The sequence below is a fragment of the Schistocerca americana genome, chromosome 3 (assembly GCF_021461395.2).
Source record: "Schistocerca americana isolate TAMUIC-IGC-003095 chromosome 3, iqSchAmer2.1, whole genome shotgun sequence".
NCBI lineage: Eukaryota > Metazoa > Arthropoda > Insecta > Orthoptera > Acrididae > Schistocerca > Schistocerca americana.
In genome coordinates, this window is record NC_060121.1 from 706,549,457 (window position 1) to 706,569,694 (window position 20,238).

At 47.1% G+C, this 20,238-nt stretch overlaps 1 pseudogene; it reads left to right on the forward strand.

Moving 5' to 3' along the window:
* Positions 1 to 19,874: 19,874 nt before the first annotated feature.
* LOC124608703 lies at positions 19,875 to 19,983 on the forward strand (annotated as a pseudogene).
* Positions 19,984 to 20,238: the final 255 nt, after the last annotated feature.

Below are 20,238 nucleotides of genomic sequence, written 5' to 3' on the forward strand. Positions count from 1 at the left end.
GACAGTATTCCGCACATTGCGTGAACACCTATAACTCTCGAAGCAGTTCGTGTTCAACGACAAAGGTCATGCGTGCGCCGGGAATGAGAAGGAGGAAGGCTGCGGCTAATTCTAACGCGACAGGGAGTGCTTAGCGCGCGGTCCCGCAGCTGCCGCGAGGCCGCGCTGAGAGCTGGGCGCGCTCCCAGCCCCAGTCTCCGCGCCCATTGGAAGAGGCCACACACTGGAGTTGGCGAACGTCTTGCCTCTTGCGCTTCGGAAAACTGACTGAACTTTTATCGAACAAACTACAGTTACAGCACACGCATTTATAAGCAAGAGCTGCGAAGTGTAACATAGCCCCATCCTGCTGCATCTTCATTATTTGTTGAAGCGTGTTTGTCTTCATCAAATGTCATTGCTTTCCAAACATCATGCAGGTGGCTATCGATGCAGTCCTCAGTTCCATGATTACAGCTGATACACCCATTAAATACCTCCTTTTCCAGCACGGAGATCTCATCCATCAAACATAGTAAACAATTACGTCCATCCTCCCAGTCCAGCAGCTGGACACACACTAAGTCCTTATTCCGCAATTTTTTCCCACACCGCCATCTTGATTACATCACGGGAGGGGAGAGGGGGAGGGTGATAGCGCCGCCTGATGGTGGTGTTCTGAACTAGGCAGTTGGACTCCGAACCCCGTGGTGAACACACTGGATCGAACTACTGTCTATGACAATTGTAATTGTTTAAACAAACAATGCATGCAAAATAAAGACTTATGTCCATCCTAACCACAACACCAGCACAGACTGAGTCCCACTTGCCTAATGGGGGACGGGATGGGTGGCGTGGAGGAGGGAGGGTGTTGAGGGGTTAGGGTTAGGTTATTGGATGTAGCCCAATTGACCTATTTTCCGGCCAAACTTGAACTTCCGCCATGACGTCACCATGACGTTGCCATACCCATGGCCGCCATCTTGGATCCGACATCTTGAATAATTCTGGCAAGACTGCAGCGTGGGGTTGCGTTCTTGTTGATGTTCTATTAGCGTTCGCCTCGAGCCACAGCCACAGTAGTGCATCGAGTAGGATTGAAGATTTGAAAGATGCTCCCCGCCTCCCACGCATGGTGTGGGGTGACAGGTCGAGTGTAATATCAATGAATGTCCCCCTCCGAGACAAGAGTCCAGCTGCTGGACTGGGAGGATGGACGTAATTGTTTACTGTGTTCAATGGATGAGATCTCCGTGCTGGAGAAGGAGAATTTAATGGGTATATTAGCCGTAAACATGGAACTGAGGACTGCATTGATAGCCACCTGCACGATGTTTGGAAAGCAATGACATTTGGTAAAGACAAACACTCTTCATCCGATGTGTAGTTTTCGAGATATTTCAATGTTTTCAGTTAAAATGATCACCCTATGTAATCGGTATGAAACCTTCTAGTGCCTCCAGGTCTCTTCCACTTCTACAAACTTATGTTATGATCCAGAATGAGATGTTCACTCTGCAGCGGAGTGTGCGGTGATATGAAACTTCCTGGCAGATTAAAACTGTGTGCCGGACCGAGACTCGAACTCGGGACCTTTCCCTTTCGCGGGAAAGTGCTCTACCAACTGAGCTACCCAAGCACGACTCACGCCCCGTCCTCACAGCTTCACTTCTGCCAGTATTTCGCCTCCTACCTTCCAAACTTTACAGAAGCTCTCCTGCGAACCCTGCAGAACTAGCACTCCTGAAAGAAAGGATATTGCGGAGTAATCTGCCAGGAAGTTTCATATCAGCGCACACTCCGCTGCAAAGTGAAAATCTCATTCTGGAAACATCCCCAGGCTGTGGCTAAGCCATGTCTCCGCAATATCCTTTCTTTCAGGAGTGCTAGTTCTGCAGGGTTCGCAGGAGAGCTTCTGTAAAGTTTGGAAGGTAGGAGGCGAGGTACTGGCAGAAGTGAAGCTGTGAGGACGGGGCGTGAGTCGTGCTTGGGTAGCGCAGTTGGTAGAGCACTTACCCGCGAAAGGAAAAGGTCCCGAGTTCGAGTCTCGGTCCGGCACACAGTTTTAGTCTGTCAGGAAGTTTTATGTTACGATTGTTAAACCAAATGTTAGCGACGGTTAAATTATGCTCTGTGCAGAATTATATCAGATCGTTTCTTTTTCATTCCTTTCCGCTGACATTCACCTACTAGTTTTCCTTCTTTACTTTTCCTACTATCTATTTCCAGTCTCCCATCACAATGAAATATTGTTGCCCTCTAATTATCTGAGTATTTCTTTTATATTACAATACATTTCTTCAATCTCTTCATCTGCGCAGCTAACTGACATATGAACTTGTGCTACTGTGGTAGGTGTGGGCTTCGTGTTTATCCTGGCTACGACAATGTGTTCACCCTGCTTTTCATGGTAGCTTACCTTCATTCCTACTTTCTTATTCGTTATTAAACCCACTCATGGATTCCCCCTATTTGATTTTGTATTTATAACCCTTTATTCACTTGACCAGAAGTCCTGTTCCTCCTGCCACTGAACTTCACTAATTCTCACTACATCTAACTTTAACCTGTCCATTCGCCTTCTTAAATTTTCTAACCTGCCTGACCGATCAAAGGATAGAAACTTCCAGCCTCGTATCTGTAAAACGCCAGTTTTGTTTCTCCTGTTGACGATATCCTCATGAGTAGTCCCCACTCAGAGATCTGAATAGTACGCTATTTTACTTCCGAAATATTTTAACCAATAGGTTGCCAGCATAATTTAATTACTCAGTAAATCTGCATGCCCTCAGCAAAAATTACGTGTGTAGTTTCCCCTTGCTTTCAGTTATTCATAACACTAGCACAGCAAGACTGTTTTGGTTGATGTTAAAAGGTTAGATCAGTCAGTCATCCAGACTGATGCCCCTACAACTACACTGACTTTGTTAGGGTTTGTAGTTCTAGCAGTGAAATTATCGCTCACTCTTCTCGATCGTTCTTTTCAGCTCATATGCGACCTCAAATTCCCTTCCACTGCGATAAGCACGTCTTGTAAGTGTTCCCCAAAGGTTTTCCATGGAGTTCAAATCCTGGCTTCTTACAGGCGAGGAAAAGACACCAATATCTTTATCTTCAGACCACTTTTATACTGTAGCAGAAACATGCACCTATGCATTATTCTGTTGAAACTTTTATATTCCGGCTGCAAGGCAGCGCGCGGGTCTGCTCCTGTAAACTGAAGTGTAGGCCAAATGTAGGGAGTGAGTAGGAGCAGGAAAAGGCGAAAATCTCTCGGTACTGCTCTTAGAAATGGTTTTACTGTATCACAATATTAACTGAATACATAATAATGTGAATACCCAACTTTGCTCTGAGGTGCATGTAGGGGCAAAGTCTTAGACCCGTCGTAAGTAGTGCAAACTCTATATGAAGCGAAACTGAAGCGAAGTGTCACGGCCGTCTGCTCTTGATCAAATGGGTAGAATCTGCAGCAGCGCTCGTAGAGCTGAACAGCGCCAGCTAGAGCGCGCTGTCGTCGGTGTCGGTGTTGTGGTGCCAACTTATGAACTTGCACCTACGCCGTGGCATCGTAGCTATCGATACCACATCCCTCCCCGCGAAACGACGCACCGTCGTTGAGTGTGGCTTCCGACGGCGGGTGGAGGGACCCAGGGGCGGCGCATCTGAGGGGGCGGACAGCAGAACTGCCGGGGAGCGCTGTCCACCCACGACCCGAATTGCTCGTGAGGGGGCGAGGAAAACGCCCCGTGGAAAACCTGCCCTGGCTGCGCACTGCCACTGGGTATGCTTAGATAAGGAGGTGGAGCAACGACTGGGGCGGCGTGATGGCAGCCTCAGCGTCCATCGGTTCTGGCACCGCGGAGGAGCACGGCGGCGGTGACGGCGGCGGCAGTGACGGCAGTGGCTGGAGGTGGCGCCGTGGTGGCGGCGAGAGGCGTCCATCTGGTGCAGGTGACCGACCCGGCAGCGGCGACGACAGCAGGTGCGTCCGCGGCGGAGGCGCCGTCGGTGGAGTCGTGGGCTGAGGCGGCGGAAGCCGCGAAGCCCCCAGTTCTGCCGGGAAACAACCAGCGGCAGAAAACCGAGGACGGCACAAACGGATCTGGTTCCGGTGTCGTTTGACAGTGCCGGAGGGACCAGAAATGACAAATAAGGTGCAGCCAAGCTGGCGAAGAATGCGCCCCTGCTCTCAGCGCTGCCTGCCGGAGAAAACGCGATAGAACACCAAATCATGCGGTGCCAACCCAGAACGAGGCGAAGCAGTGGGAGCGCGCGGCGGTGGGTGCAAGAGCTGTAGGAGCGACCGATGACCATGGCCATGTAGCAATTCCGCTGGGGAACGGGTACTGCGCGGCTGGGAGCGATATGAAGCAAGGAAAGTCCAGAGCGTGCACTCGCGAGAGTGCATGGCGTGCAACTTGCTCATCTGCGACTTAAATGTTCGCACAAAGCGTTCAGCCTCGCTGTTCGACTGGGGGTGGAATGTGGCTGAGTTCAGATGGCGAACGCTAGTAGCAGCACAGAACGCTTCAAACTCTGAGGCCATGAACTGGGGGGCCATTGTCGGAGACAATAACTTCAGGAAGGCCCTCGAAGCAAAACATTGACGTCAAAGCCCGAATAGTACTGGCAGATGTAGTAGAAGACATAGGCACAACAAAAGGAAAGTTGCTGTACGCATCAATGACTATCAACCAGCGGGTGCCCCAGAAAGAATCCACAAAATCAATATGAACGCGCTGCCAAGGCGCGGTAGGAATCGGCCACGCAAAGAAGCACTGGCGGGGAGCAGGTTGATGCTCCGCGCAAGAGCGACAGTTAGCAAGCAAATTCTCATATGCTTATCTATGCCGACCCAAGTGCAGTGACGACGCGCTAATTGCTTCGTCCGCACTATACCCCAATGACCAGCGTGTAGCAATCGGAGGATTTCCGACTGCAACGAACGAGGTACAATCACACGAGACTGATCATTGTCAGTTCGTAACAATATAACACCGTGGTGTACAGACAAGTTGTGACGTTGAGCAAAGTAACGCCGTACAAGGTGATCTCGAATCTGCGTAGCAGATGGAGGCCACTGAGTACGAATATACTGCAACAGAATCTGCAAAGAAGCGTCGACGACTGACGCGGAAGCAATGCGACAAAAATCCACCGGAAAACCATCAGCTAATTCCTTATCTTGTGAATCAATAAACATGCAGGACAGTTCGGAAGAATCAAACACTTCGTCAGGAGCCACAGGCAGACTACACAAAGCATCAGCATTGCCATGCTGGGCCGTAGGCCGAAACAAGATTTCGTAATTGTAGTTAGACAAAAACAAAGACCAACGTTGCAACTTTTGTGCCGTATGTGCTGGAATTGGCTTTGACAGGTGAAACAACGACGTGAAAGGCTTATGGTCGGTGACCAAACAGAACCTGTGACCGTACAAAAAATCATGAAACTTAGTTATTCCTCAGACAAAAGCTAAAGCTTCTTTCTCAATTTGTGAGTAGTTTTTCTGGGCAGAATTGAGCAACACAGACGCAAAAGCGATCAGGCGATCGACAGAATTAATGCAGTGCGAGAGAACCGCTCCGATGCCGTGAGAAAATGAATCGACAGCCAAAACAACTGGTTTGGAGGGATCGAAAGGAATCAAACAGTGATCACTCAACAAAGCAGATTTGAGCTTGTGGAGAGCAGCCTCACATTTCGAAGACCAAACAAAAGGAACATTCTTACGCCGAAGGCAATGCAAAGGCGCTGCAATCTGCGCTGCAGTTGGTATAAACCGAATATAATACGTGATTTTGCCCAACACAGACTGAAGTTATTTCAAGTTCCTGGGCGCTGGCAAGTCTCTAATCGCACTAAGATGTGCCGGCGAGGGGTGGATAACCTGTCCGTTAATCGTATGTCCTAAATACTGACTCTCAGTTTGAAAAAAATTGCACTTGTCTCCGTTACACTTTAGTCTTACCTGCAAAAGTACACTTAACAAGGCACGCAAATTCTGCAAATATTCGTCAGGGATGCGACCTGATACAACTTTATCGTCCAGATAATTGGAACAACCAGGGACAGTGGCACACAACTGCTGCAAGTAAGACTGAGAAATAGCAGGAGCCGAGGCACTGCCGAACGGAAGGCGGCGAAACTTGAACAATCCAAGGTGGGTGTTGATCACAAAATAGCACTGCGACTGTTCGTCGAGCGGAATCTGAAAGTATGCGTCCTGTAAGTCAATTGTGGAAAAGAATTTTCCCGCACCAAGCTTATCAAAAATGTCCTCAGAACGCGGTAAGGAAAACGTAGCTACCACTGTCTGAGGACTTACTGTAGACTTAAAGTCAGCACAGCCGTTTGGTTTCTTCACACACACTATAGGCGAGGCCCATGGCGAAGCAGAAACAGGTTCAATGACACTACTGTCTTGCAAATGCTTAAGTTCAGCAGCTACGGCGTCGCGCAGTGCGTGCAGTACCGGGCGTGCGCGCCGGAAAATATACGTGGAATTGTCTTTAACTACAACATGCGCTGCAAAGTCCGTGGCACAACCAAGGTCATCAGAAAAGAGTTCAGCAAAATCATCGCACAGTGCGGCAACACTGTCTGCATGGTCACTAGCGTTGATGCAAAGTACATTGTCCTGAACTGCGAGGCCAAAAACTTCAAATGCGTCTATGCCAAAAATGTTCGTAGCATCACTAGAGCGGAGCACATGGAAAGACACTGTACAGGTCGTTGCACCATACGTGGCTTGCAAACTACACACGCCGAGCACTGAGATTTCCTGTCCAGTAAATGCAGTCAGCGTGGAATGCGAACGACGAAGCGGTGGCGAACCAAGCAAGTCATATGTTGATTTGTTCAGTAAAGAAACTGACGGACCAGTGTCCAGCTGCATGCGAACCGAACGTCCACAAATGTGCGAAGTCACAAAAAGTTTCCTCGCATCACGCTGAATGCGAGAGGAAGTATCTGGCAATACTTCATTCACACGACAAGCTGTTGACGCATGTGAAGCAGAAGGCTTTGAATAAATGGCATTAACGTCCATAGGGTGAGGTGAATCATGATCATGGCGGTTGCCATTGCGGTGACGCCCACGCGAGTCACGCGAATGGGAGACAAGTTGTGAATTAGAGTTTCTCTTACTACACAGCTTGCACGTGTCCTTTCTTATTACAAAAATAACACTGTGCTTGACGGGATGGGCAACTGTCCCGTGGGTGGACACGAAAGCAGTTTGGACATGATTTCTGTTTCTTAGTGGGTGCCAGGCCTGGAGCTTGTTTACGTGCGCATGAGCAGCGCGGTATGGCTGGCCGTGCTGGGGCCAGGTGGGAGGGCAAATGTTGTGCCGCGCTAACAGTACACACACCCTGGGTCACGTCGAACGTGGAAGTAGCCCTGTCTAATATATCTTGTCTGTCTAGAAAGTCCACTACTTCCTGCCAAGACGGGTTTTTAAATTTGAGGATTTGCTCGCGGATGCGGTGATCCGCCACATTATGTGCAACAGCGTCTCTAATCATTATATCCACATATGAGCGTCCAGACGAGCAATTAAAGTCACAATCAGAAGCTAGTCCCTGAAGGTCCACTAACTAAGATTTATTGGACTGAGTAGGGCTACGCGGGAGGCAAAAGAATTTGTAGCGTGCAGCTATCACATTTACACTGTCACGGAAATGTGAGCTCAAATCATCAATAACTTCGTCGTAAGTTTTAGTTTCTGGGCGGGTGGTGGGAAACAACTTGACGAGCACACGGTATAACACAACACCCGCGTTGGCAATGAAAAAAAGCAAGCCGCTCCGTACCTGGTATGTTGTATGCTGCGAAGTGTGCCTCGAGCTGGTTCAAGTGGTTCTGAGCACTATGCGACTTAACTGCTGAGGTCATCAGTCGCCTAGAACTTAGAACTAATTAAACCTAACTAACCTAAGGACATCACACACATCCATGCCCGAGGCAGGATTCGAACCTGCGACCGTAGCGGTCACGCGGTTCCAGACTGAAGCGCCTTTAACCGCACGGCCACACCGGCCGGCTGCCTCGAGCTGGGCGATGTATTCTGGCCAGCGTTCAACGTCTGGATTGAAGGCACGAAATGGCGGCACCGTCGGCGACGGCGTCGGTACAGGAGGTGGCGTCGGAGGCGCCGAAGTAGCTGCAGTTTGTAGTGTGACCAGTCAATTAATGGCAGCAAGCAGCTGCGTCATTTGCTGAGCCTGAAAACGTACAAGATCGGACAGCGAAGCCTGTTCCTGTGGCGACGCCATGGTTTACACAAATGAAAGTCTTATAGCGACTGGGGGAAGCAGTCATTCACTCACACGGCCATACGAGAATATCACAAAAAAACTAAATCAGTACCGAGCAAAAAACGTAGGTAAGAGAGAAAAGCGGCAGCCTCGTCGCCAACTTTTGTATCTCGCCGGCAAGGCAGCGCGTGGGTCTGCTCCTGTAAACTGAAGGGTAGGCCGAATGTAGGGAGTGAGTAGGAGCAGGAAAAGGTGAAAATCTCGCGGTACTGCTCTTAGAAATGGTTTTACTATAGCACAATATTAACTGAATACATAATAACGTGAATACCAAACTTTGCTCTGAGGAGCACGTAGGGGCGAAATCTTAGACCAGTCGTAAGTAGTGCAAACTCTACATGAAGCGAAACTGAAGCGAAGTGTCCCGGCCGTCTGCTCTTGATCAAAATGGGTAGAATCTGCAGTAACGCTCGTAGAGCTGAACAGCGCCTGCTAGAGGGAGCTGTCGTCGGTGTCGGTGTCTTAGTGCCCACCTATGAACTTGCACCTACACCGTGGCATCGTAGCTATCGATACCACAGAAACGTTAGGCTTTCGTCCTCTAGGTCCCCATACATTCTAAACCATTAGGTCTCTAGCATATCAGTGTACGTTTTAGAGTTCATTCTGATATTAACCCAAGCAATGCATGATTTACCATCAATGCAGAAGGCTGCCCAAATCATAACACTTCCATCACAAAAATTTCTGCTCATTCTTACCCCCAGCTCTGTTCTCTGATGTCAATCAAACTGAAATCTAGCCGGACTGTCTAAATTACTGAAGATCACTTTGTCCCATTCTCAAGTCCATGACGTACGTTTTTCAAATGGTTCAAATGGCTCTGAGCACTATGCGACTTAACTTCTGAGGTCATCAGTCGCCTAGAACTTAGAACTAATTAAACCTAACTAACCTAAGGACATCACATACATCCATGCCCGAGGCAGGATTCGAACCTGCGACCGTAGCGGTCACGCGGTTCCAGACTGAAGCGCCTTTAACCGCACGGCCACACCGGCCGGCGTACGTTTTTCACCAACGTAAGTCCATCCTGTTCATGTTTAGGCAGCAGGTGTCTGCAGTCGTCTGTTGAGTACAAGACGTTTTCACTTGACAAAATTTGTTGCACACGTCAGGCAGTTACTGGCATCTGTAAATCAGCATCAAGTTGAGAATAATAACGGTTTGTGGCCCTTGCTTTGTCCAAAAGCAACCGTTTCGCGTCTCGGATAATTTTCTACTCTGCCCATATTTTCCGTACCATGCTCCCAATCTAGCGAAATTATCAATCACTATGCTTGAATGATTTAATTTAAGAGCGATTTCACGATTAGAGTGTCTCATATCTTTTTTCGCACTGCTTTTTCATCACATGACTACTGTTTTCCGAGTGGCGTTGTTACAATCGTGGTTTATGTACGCGACACACACTGTCACTGATGGTGTCTGTTTCCTATCAGCAGTAAAGGTACGTACACACACACTAACACCACACAGAGCTGACTGCCTTTTTACCGAGTTGTCCCTCTGTTATCTGAATCGTTGATATTTTATTATATGTTGTATTACTGTCCTTAAATGCGATACCATTCGATTGCATTTGTCGGTATACTGGATCTCATACTAACGTATACGTACTGTGCACAAGTATCCCAAACGGTAATGTTAATTTTTCTGCGAATACCCATGCCTTTATACTGATTTCCACTACGGATCATATGCAAGTCCAAATAGTTGCGTTGGCAACCCGTCTTATCTACTCAGAACCACATATCAGAGTAGTCTGATACGTGGTTCTGAGTAGACAAGACGGGTTGCTAACGCAACTACTTAGATCTGAGCCGGCTGCTGTGACCGACCGGTTCTAGGCGCTTCAGTCCGGAACCGCGCTGCTGCTACGGTCGCAGGTTCGAATCCTCCTCGGGCATGGATGTGTGTGATGTCCTTAGGTTAGTTAGGTTTAAGTAGTTCTGAGTCTAGGGGACTGATGACCTCAGATGTTAAGTCCCATAGTGCTTGGAGCCATTGGAACTTAGATCTGAAGATGGTCCAGAATGATCGAACCATGTAATCTAATTGAACCAACAATAAATGAGAATTAAAATCTATAGAAATGCTGAATCTCTCAAGACGAATATGTAGATTATAGCGAATGTGAATACTTCCAGCCGGCCGGAGTGGCCGTGCGGTTCTAGGTGCTACAGTCTGGAACCGCTTGACCGCTACGGTTGCAGGTTCGAATCCTGCCTCAGGCATGGATGTGTGTGATGTCCTTAGGTTAGTTAGGTTTAAGTAGTTCTAAGTTCTAGGGGACTGATGACCACAGCAGTTAAGTTCCATAATGCTCAGAGCCATTTGAACCATTTTTTTGAATACTTCCACTAAAACCCTTTTTTTTTTAGAGGGGGGAGGGGGGCAGCATAGGACCCCTGACAATCCCCCCGTCCCCCTTGGATCCGCGCCTAAGCTGAACACCGGAGAGCTACACTGCGGCAAGGCCCATGGCTCCGAGGCGGCAGGGTAGCGGGCGTGCCGGACGGGTCGTAATTTAGCGAGCGGGGCCTCGGCAACTGAAGAAAGCACTCGGCTGATGGACGGGTGCGCGCGCTGCAGAGGCCAATTCTGTCGGCAAGTGGCGGTCGTGCTCGCGCGGGTGGGCCGGCGCTCCGGATAAACGGACGGCGGCGCTCGTAAGGAGCCGGCCGGATAACTCGGGCGGTTCCACCTTGATTACCGTTCAGTCGGCCCCGCGAGTGTCGAGTTACGGTCGGCAGACGGCCGTTAGCACCGTGCTAAACTGACGGCTATTAGCTTTACGACCGCGACTCGCAACAACGGGCGCAGTTCGTACGACAAGAGCGTTCGCTACGGCGATATTTCACCTGCTGATGCAAGACTCCCGTCTGGCTCGCTCGCCAGCCACAATGGGCCATCCGGTTGTCCGTCTCTCCGTGCTACCAGAGCGCTTCTGCAACCATCACATCGGGGCAGCATTCGACACGACACACAGCTCGGCAGATGCCAAGTAATACGAAGATTTGGACACTGAAAATCTCTATAAAAATCAACATGAATTCCACAGACAGACCATCCCGGCATTTGCCTCGATCGTTGTAGGGAAATCATGTAAAACCTAACTCTGGACCGTCACATGTCGATTTGAACCACCATCCTCCCGAATGCGAGTCCACTGTCATGGAAAGAGGTTATCAGATAACTGTCGAAAAAAGAAAAACAATAGTAATGAGAGAATTAAGTTAGGAAGCGAGACACTAAAAGTAGTAGATGACTTTTGCTACTTGTGCAGTAAGATAACTGATGAAGGCCGAAAGAGAACATAATGCAGACTGGCAGTACCAAGAAAAGAATTTCTGAGCAAGAGAAATTTATCAACACTGAATACAAATTTACAATGGAGTGACAAAAGTCATGGCATACCTCGTAATATCGTGCAGTGCAGCAACTCGAAGTGGGAAAGTCTCAACAAGTCACTGGAAGTTCCATGCAGAAATACTGCTTTTACAACCGTCCATAATTGAAAAAGTGTTGCCGGTACAGGATTATGTGTAAGGACAGACCTCCTGGTTATGTCCCATACATATCGATGGGACTCATGTCGGTCGATCTGGGTTGCCAAAGCATTCGCTCTAATTGTCCAGAATGTTCTTCAAACCAATCATGAACAACTGTGGTCTAGTGACTAGGCACTTTGTCATCCATAGATGTTCTATTGTTGTTTGGGAATATGTAGTCCATTAATAGCTGCAAATGATATCCAAGTACCCGAATATAACCGTTCCCAGTTGGTTTCAGTAGGATCAGAGGACCCAGTCCATTCTATGTAAACACTGCCCACACCATAATGGTGCCACCAACAGTTCGCACAGTGTCTTGTTGGCAACCTGGATCCATGCTTCGTGGAGTCTGCGCCACAATCGAATCTCACCATCAGCTCTCACCAGCCGAAATCGGGGCTCATTTGACCGGATCACGGGTTTCCAGTCGTCTAGGATTCAACCGATACGATCACGAGCCGAGGAGAGACGCAGCAGGCGATATCGTGCAGTTAGCAAAGGCACTCGCGTTGGTCGTCCACTGCCATAGCCCATTAACGCCAAATTTTGCCGCATTGTCCTAACAGATACGTCCGTCGTACGTCCCACATTGATTCCTGCGGTTATTTCGAGCAGTGTTGCTTATCTGTTAGCACTGACAACTCTACGCAAAAGCCGCTGCTCTCGGCCGTTAACTGAAGGCCATTGGCAACTGCGATGTTCGTGGTGAGAGGTAAGGCCTGAAACTTGGTACTCTCAGCACACTCTTGACAGTGTGGATCTCGGAATACTGAATTCCGAAATGGAATATCTCTTGCATCTAGCTCGAACTGCCATTCTGCGTTCAAAGGCTGTTAATTCTCGTCGTGCGGCCATAATCACTTCGTATGCTTTTTCGTAAGAATAACCTGAGTACGAATGACAGCTCCGCCAATGCAGTGCCCTTTTATATTTCGTGTACGCGATACTGCCGCCATCTGCGTACTACATAACGCTATCCCATGACTTTTGTCACCTCAGTGTGTTAAGGAGTCTTTTCAGAAGTATTTGTCTGGAGTGTGGCCTTGTGCGAAAGTGAAACGTGAAAGATAAGCTGTGGAGAAAAGAACAGAACTGCAGTGAAACGTCGTGGTATAGGAAAGTGCTGAAGAATAGATGGGTACATCGCATAACTAGTGGGCATGTACTGGATCGAACTGAGGAGAAAAGAAATCTATGTCTATGGTGCAACTTGACTGGGAGAACTGGTCGGTTTATAAGACACTTCCTGAGATATCACGAAATCGTCTGTTTAGTAATGGAGGGAAATATTGGGCAAAGATTGTAGAGAGGGACTAAAGCCTGAGTTTAGTGAGCAGGTTCGAATGGATGTAGACAGCTGTGGTTAACGGAGATCAAGAGCCTTGCACATGACAGTCTGTCGTCGAGAGCTGCATGAAATTAGTCTTCGGACTGAAGACACAACAGCAGCACCAGCAGCAGCACCAGCAGGAACAACAAGAACAACAACAACAACAACGTAGTAATAATTTGTTGGTCACTTAATAATTTTTAAGAATTTGTTGGTGCCAGGGAATGTGGTGCCAGCGAAGAGTAATGATATCGTTTGATGTTTTTGCAGAAAAATACAAATTGCGTCACATATGGTGGTGCGATAACCACCAGTTTTCAGCCATCTGCTGCCACGCTGCGACTTTCTATTCAGTGATTGTTGAAATGGATCTGTCCGTGAAAAGTCTGCTTGGCGCTTTCGCCGTTTCTCGGCGCCCGTTGTACTGGCAGCAGTTTCTTACTTGCTATCCTCTTGTAGTGCAAGTGAAGACGATACACTAAGTCGATCCAGTTTCCTTCACTCTGGCCTGTCGCGAAATAGCTAATGTACCGCCACTTTTGCCAAAACTAGTTCAACCAAAGTAGGCTACTTCTGAGGAGAGAACCTCACAGACAGCCGGATCGCCGATGCTACGAGTTGCGTCTGCTTTTTTTCTCCTTTCTGTTTACTTTCTGAGGGCATACGCGCTCTCAAAATACTTGAGAAGCCAGTCTGTGCAACAACAACAAAGTAGACACGTTTCTTAGTGTTAAGGTAGGATGGGAACTGAAAGATATATAAGTATAATAAAAACATGTTTATAATTAGTGCCTGGGACAAAATGACCACAACAAACGTTGCGTATCCTACGTGACTGCATCTTAACCATTTTCAAACTCTATTAAGAACGAAATAAAAACGAGAAAGAGAGAATAGCGCGTTCTTTTCTGTCTAGCTATTCCATGGAGAACAACGCAGTGTTTCTGCATCTACAGTATGTACATTGCATACCTCTGTGAAGTGAATGGCAGAGGATGTTAACCACTGTACAACATGGTAGAACTTCTTCCTGTTCCATTCGCGTATGGAACAGGAGAAGAATGCTTGACTGAAAGTAGCGCTCCACCAAAACCCCGGTTCAATAGGTGTGGTACACTACATAAATGACGTAGAAAACGTAGAATTACCTGTGTTATTGGTAGCACTGGCAGGGAAAGAAACATATATGAATATGTGAGACAGAAACTGGGAGCCAGCCACTTTCGTTTATTTCTTTTGAACATGATTAGAACCGCACATCGTTCAATGTTGGTCCAGTGTGTATTTTATAACGTTACAAAATATAAATTTCAATTTATAAGTAATAAAAGTTAGCTGCTCGTGTAACTGTCACGTAAAACAGAACTACAAAACTAAACTCCGCCCAAATAGCGCATGAAGGCCCAACGATACCTAACGGCCGTTGTGTCATCATCACCCCACAGACGTCACTGGATGCGGATATGGAGGGGCATGTGTTCAGCACCCCGTTCTCCCAGCCCTATCTCAGTTAACGAGAGCAGAACCGCTACTTCTCGATTACTTACCTACTCAGTTTTGCCTCACAATGGCTGAGTGCACCCTGCTTGCCAACAGCGCTCGCCAGACCGGATGGTCACCCATCCAAGTGCTAGCCAAGCCCGACAGCGCTTAACTTCGGCGATCTGACGGAAACCGTGTTACCACTGTGGCAAGGCCGTTGCCGTAACTTTCGTCGAACAAAAGCAGTTACTTTTGATGCAAGTACAGCTTACATCCACAACCACAAAATGAAGCTATATAACTGTTGTTATTTTGTACTCAATAGTACGTTCTTCATCATGATCGAAGGCAAGAGTTTCCAGTTATTATTGGTAAGTGTGAAAGCTGTGTATGAATAACAGGAACATGTTTCGTTCTTTTAATTCGTACTACAACAACCCTGTGTTTCAGGTTGCAAACCAACAAGGTTAAGTTTTATATAGGAATCCAAATCCGAGAAGGTCATCCAACGACGCTACAGAGCTCAAAGTTATAGGCGCCGGCGCTTGTAAAGTCTTTTCTACAACCTTTACAAGTGTGTAACATGAAACGAAGCACTCTCCGAAAAATACTTCACAAATATCCAGTCTGATCTTGGTAAGTTTTCAAAGAGGTGCAAAAATTGGCAACTTCCTTTAAATGTAAGTAAAGTAAAATGTACAGCTCACAAAACGAAGAGAAATAGTATCGTATGATCACAACATCAATGAGTTACATCTGGAATCAGTCCTCCGGCGCCTGTCATTTTGACACTCTGTAGCGTCTTTGGATGACGTTTCTGGACATGGGTTCCTGTCTAAAACTTAAATCTTACCTCCACAAATATGTAACATGAATTGTAAAACACCCTGTATATTAAACAGTGACAAGCAGTAGCTGACAATATTGGTGGGCGAGGTGGTCGTGCCGCCGACACCGCATGCCTTATGCATATGGTGGGTGAGTCACATGACAGGGTGGCTCACAATCACAAACAAAAAAAAAGATTGAGGATGCTTGGAACTTTTTCTGTAGATATCACTTTACTGCTTAAAGATGTACCTAACACAGGCTTCATATTAACGCATAAATCTGTAATGAAAAAAAAAAAACAAGTATTTCCCGCGGAACACTTCTCAGAGAAAATGCAGTCAAATAGGACTATCATGTCGCCATTAACGTATATCCAGCATGGTGATCATAAGAGGGATTAGAGAACGCCATAAAATACTTAAGTGTAAGTCTTTAGCCCGACGTACTGCAGGATGCACATTCCGGGTTCGGAGTCACTTGCAGGAATGTACTTCACCATCCACGAGAGAATTGGCTTGCAGAGTACCTACTGGACTGTTCTTTACGAGTACTGGCCAGCCTGGGGCTCTGGCGGATTAATATGTGAAGTGTGCTTTATTCGTCACAGGATCGCGGAACGTTCAACAATAACAAAAAAGTTATATGCCTGTGATTATGAATCACCGATTGCCATCCCGGTCAGAAAGGGAAGTGCTTATTAAGATACGCAGCTTGCGTTTCCAGATCAGGACGGTTGATGTTTGAGATGCTTATGCTGTATTACGTTTCAGGAGATGGTTTCGATTTTCAAGTACTTTACTGTGTGGGAAGACTATGCCAGTGGCTGTTCTGGTGTAACCACAAGCATCGGAACGAAGAGGAAGAACACAAGACCAGAGAAGGCGGTGAGGCGACGTCAGCCAATAGCCCACTGGCAAGGACAGCGCCACGACAGGAGCGACCTCTGTGAATATAAAGCGCCGCTCCCGCCAGTCTCGGCCAGACATTACTGGACAGTATTCGCAGAGTGTTAGCACGGCCCAGCAGAGAAAGCTTGCCAACAGGTCGCGTGTGGACGCTGGGACTGCGTTTTAATAAAGTGTGTTTCCTCTCTATTTCTTATCCTTTACTTTGGTGAGGAGACACAGTGGCGTGCCGATGGCTACAGCGGTTCACGTGGCCTTGCTACGGTATGGCGTTGGCCAGAGAATACGAAGGCGACAGCCGGGGCTGGCAACTTCCAGCATCTACCCCTCCCGGACGATGAGCTTCGCCCTGACGTCTACCCTCCCTACCAACTCTAGCCCCACCGTCCCCCTGCCTCCTCCTCAGGGCTCTCTCTCCTCCCCCTCCCTTCTCCTGAGCGGCTTTCCCCCTCCTACATCCCTTCCCTCTCCTGTGCTCCCTTTCAATGTCTCTGCACTCCCTCCTGCCTTGTCCTCCCCTCTTCATCTCCAGCCCTGCCTGTCTCCTACCTCTTGGTGCGCCCCCTGTCCCTCCCTTTTCCTCTTCCTCCCGCCCCCATCTCCCCTCCCCTCTTTTTTCTTCCTTCCGACCTCCATTCCTTCGGCAGGTCCCTATCAGCGATTTTTGTAATTTGTGAGTGTTCCGTCGTTTCCAGTGATCTTGTTTTTTACGTGTCTCCCTCTGCATGATTTTTATACTGTGGTCAACTTTTAACTGGTGTTTGACTCCACTGATTTTAAGTATTGCCTGCTGTGTTCTTTTAACTTTATGTCGACTTTTTAATTGTCTCCCAATGTCCCCATATTAGTTTATATTTTAACTCCCGTCATCTCCATTTACTGTATTTTTATGTCCCCTTTTAACCTCCATTTTTTATGTAAGAGTTCCCCTTGTATTTTTGTTAAAGCCATTTGGCTGGAGAGCAGTGGACTGTGCCGCTGCCAGCCCTACCCTACCTATATGGGGCAGGGGAATGAAATTACAATAAAGGGAAAAAAAAATGGGGCTGGCGAAAGGCGGGGCTTTGTATATCGGGACAGGTCTTGTACAGTGACAGCAAGCGCCCCTGCGATGGGTATTGTTTCTATCGTGACTTGACATAACAACCTTCGTCTGGCCATTGCTGTGGATTCTTTGATTGCTCTCGGGGAGGGTCATCAAACTAGAGCACATGAAATATTAGTTCAACTGGGGCACAACGCTTCCATGCTAAGCTCTTGGCCTCTGATGCAAGGGCACTGCAGTGCTAAGAGGTGGTCTTCAGGAGCGCCTCCATTCGTCGTTGCTGATTGCAGCAAGCCTTCGCTAATGTCTGTGCTATTGATTTCGCGTTGTCGACTTTGGGGTGATACCACGATCTATGGACGTTACCACAGTTTGTGCAACTCTCCATCATCTCGCCACGTACTAATCGTGCAGAAGAACGTAGCAAGCGTGTACGTATTTGCTGCACTGTATAAATTGTTCTGTTAACATATGACGCTGTGGAACAGCGCGACCGCTACGGTCGCAGATTCGAACCCTGCCTCGGGCATGGATGTGTGTGATGTCCTTAGGTTACTTAGGTTTAAGTAGTTCTAAGTTCTAGGGGACTGATGACCTTAACAGTTAAGTCCTATAGTGCTCAGAGCCATTTTTATGACTCTGTGATACTTGTTTATAAGTGAATTTTGTTAGAATAATGTGCTGCAGTACTGGATAAATGTTCTTTCTTTGAACTGAGGCGTGAGTATTTGGGTAAATTATAGCTAAGAGCAATGGGAAGCATCAGGAACTGTCATGGCGTCATTTTTACTGTGGTAGTTCGGAACACTAAAGCAGCTCATCCCAGTAATATTTACCGCCATTTTCTAAGTAAGATAGTTCCATAGCTGCTGATGTTCCATCTTACTACAGAGTATAGTTCCGACTGACGCAGAGGAAGGGAGGTGTTGAGCAAAATTATTGTTAATAATCTGACATTAATTTGTTATTCTCATTTATAAGAAATACCTCCCAAACCAAACATGCTCCTTTGACTGCTGAGTACATAGCATAAATGAATGGCAAAACACACTCAGCCATCTATAGTAGTAACATAATGCAAAACTGTCTTGTCTGTCTATTTGCCTGCTTGAACATGTGTCTAGAAAATTACTTCGCGAATTTTCATGGGGTTTTCGCAACTAACTTTACCGTCCCAACGCAGCTTGAATAAGTTCCCTCTCACAAACAGTCAGAGCTGCCCCAATATTTATCCCTCCCACCACTTTTCACTCTTCCCCACCTATCCCGCTCCATAGCAGGGCTCTTCACTTCTTTTCCCTCCCCATCCATCCCCATAACATTCCTATTGATACCACATAGCACTGCCCTACCCACACACCACAGTCCTCCCCACCCTCTGTCTTTCGCACTTTCTGTCTTCCCACTATCCACCCTAACACTAATCATCTCCACAGTTTCCTACTTAACAGATCCCTATCTTTTTCTATCCAAAACTCTAAAGCCTCAGCATATTATCTCTTCCTGAAATACTTCTCTCCCACCGCAGGTTCTTCAGATTTTAAGTAAAAGTTCAGTGCTCTTTAGAGTAAAAATTTAACCTTCCTGCAAAGCATTTTTAAAATGTGCACAGGTTGGCCAGTAACAGTTGAAAAGCTTGTATGGCTGTTGAAGGGTAGGTTGTGCTGTTAAGAATAAAAATTCGGTATGTTGCGCCGTTTCGAATTAACTAACAGAAAGCAGCCAATCAGGCCGTTGCTCGCGCGAAATCTAGTGACCTGTCAGGTACAATCAGTGTCAGTTGTTCTCATAGCGTAGACGATAGCGCAAGAGAATTCTCAGCCTTTGGCTCTATTTCGATCCTTACTACAGCCTCAAGTCCAATATTTGTACCGCTTTCTTTTTCAGTTTTAGGAAACCAAACAAATAACACGTTTGGCGGCACCGGCTCTGTCTGACCACTTGAATTTGTTCGCACAACGGCCTGACTGGCTAACTTCAATAGTAATTAACTCGGAAGCGGCACAACGTATCGAATTCAATGCCAATTAACTCGGAAACGGTGCAACGTACCGAATTTTTTCTTATCGGTTATTTCTCAGTACAACCCACCCTACAATAATCTTACAGGCTTCTCACGTTATTTCTGACCACTCTGTATATTTTCATTTTCAGCTGTTAGTCCCCTGATTTCTGTTTTGAAAAAGTCAACAATATTAACGTTTTGTATGTTGACGCCAATAAAATTTATCTTATTTGTTGTTTTTAAGAGCGTGCATAACGTTTCTCCTTAACAACATTTCTTCCCATCTTTGTTACATTTTGCAATTTATCGTGGCTGAAGAGAGGAAATACGGCTGCAAGCCCACACGCCACCCATACGGGTCGAGAAAATCAAATAACAATATAGGAGAAAAATTTAAAAAGTGTTGAACTGGCACACTGATGTCCCTTCAAAACGAATAGATCTTTCGCCTTTTACTAAAGATTTCCGTCGAGGGTAACAGACTCTAGGGAATTTTTCGTAGTGCTCAGCTATTGCTGAGCCATAATCACAAGCCTGCCGTTGTGGTCGAGCGGTTCTAGGCGCTTCAGTCCGGAACCGCGCTGCTGCTACGGTCGCAGGTTCGAATCCTGCCTCGGGCATGGATGTGTTTACTGTCCTTAGGTTGGTTAGGTTTAAGTAGTTCTAAGTCTAGGGGACTGATGACCTTAGATGTTAAGTCCCATACTGATCAGAGCCATCTGAACCATTTGAACCATAATCACAAGAAAAACATAGGTAATAACGAGTGGCAGTAAC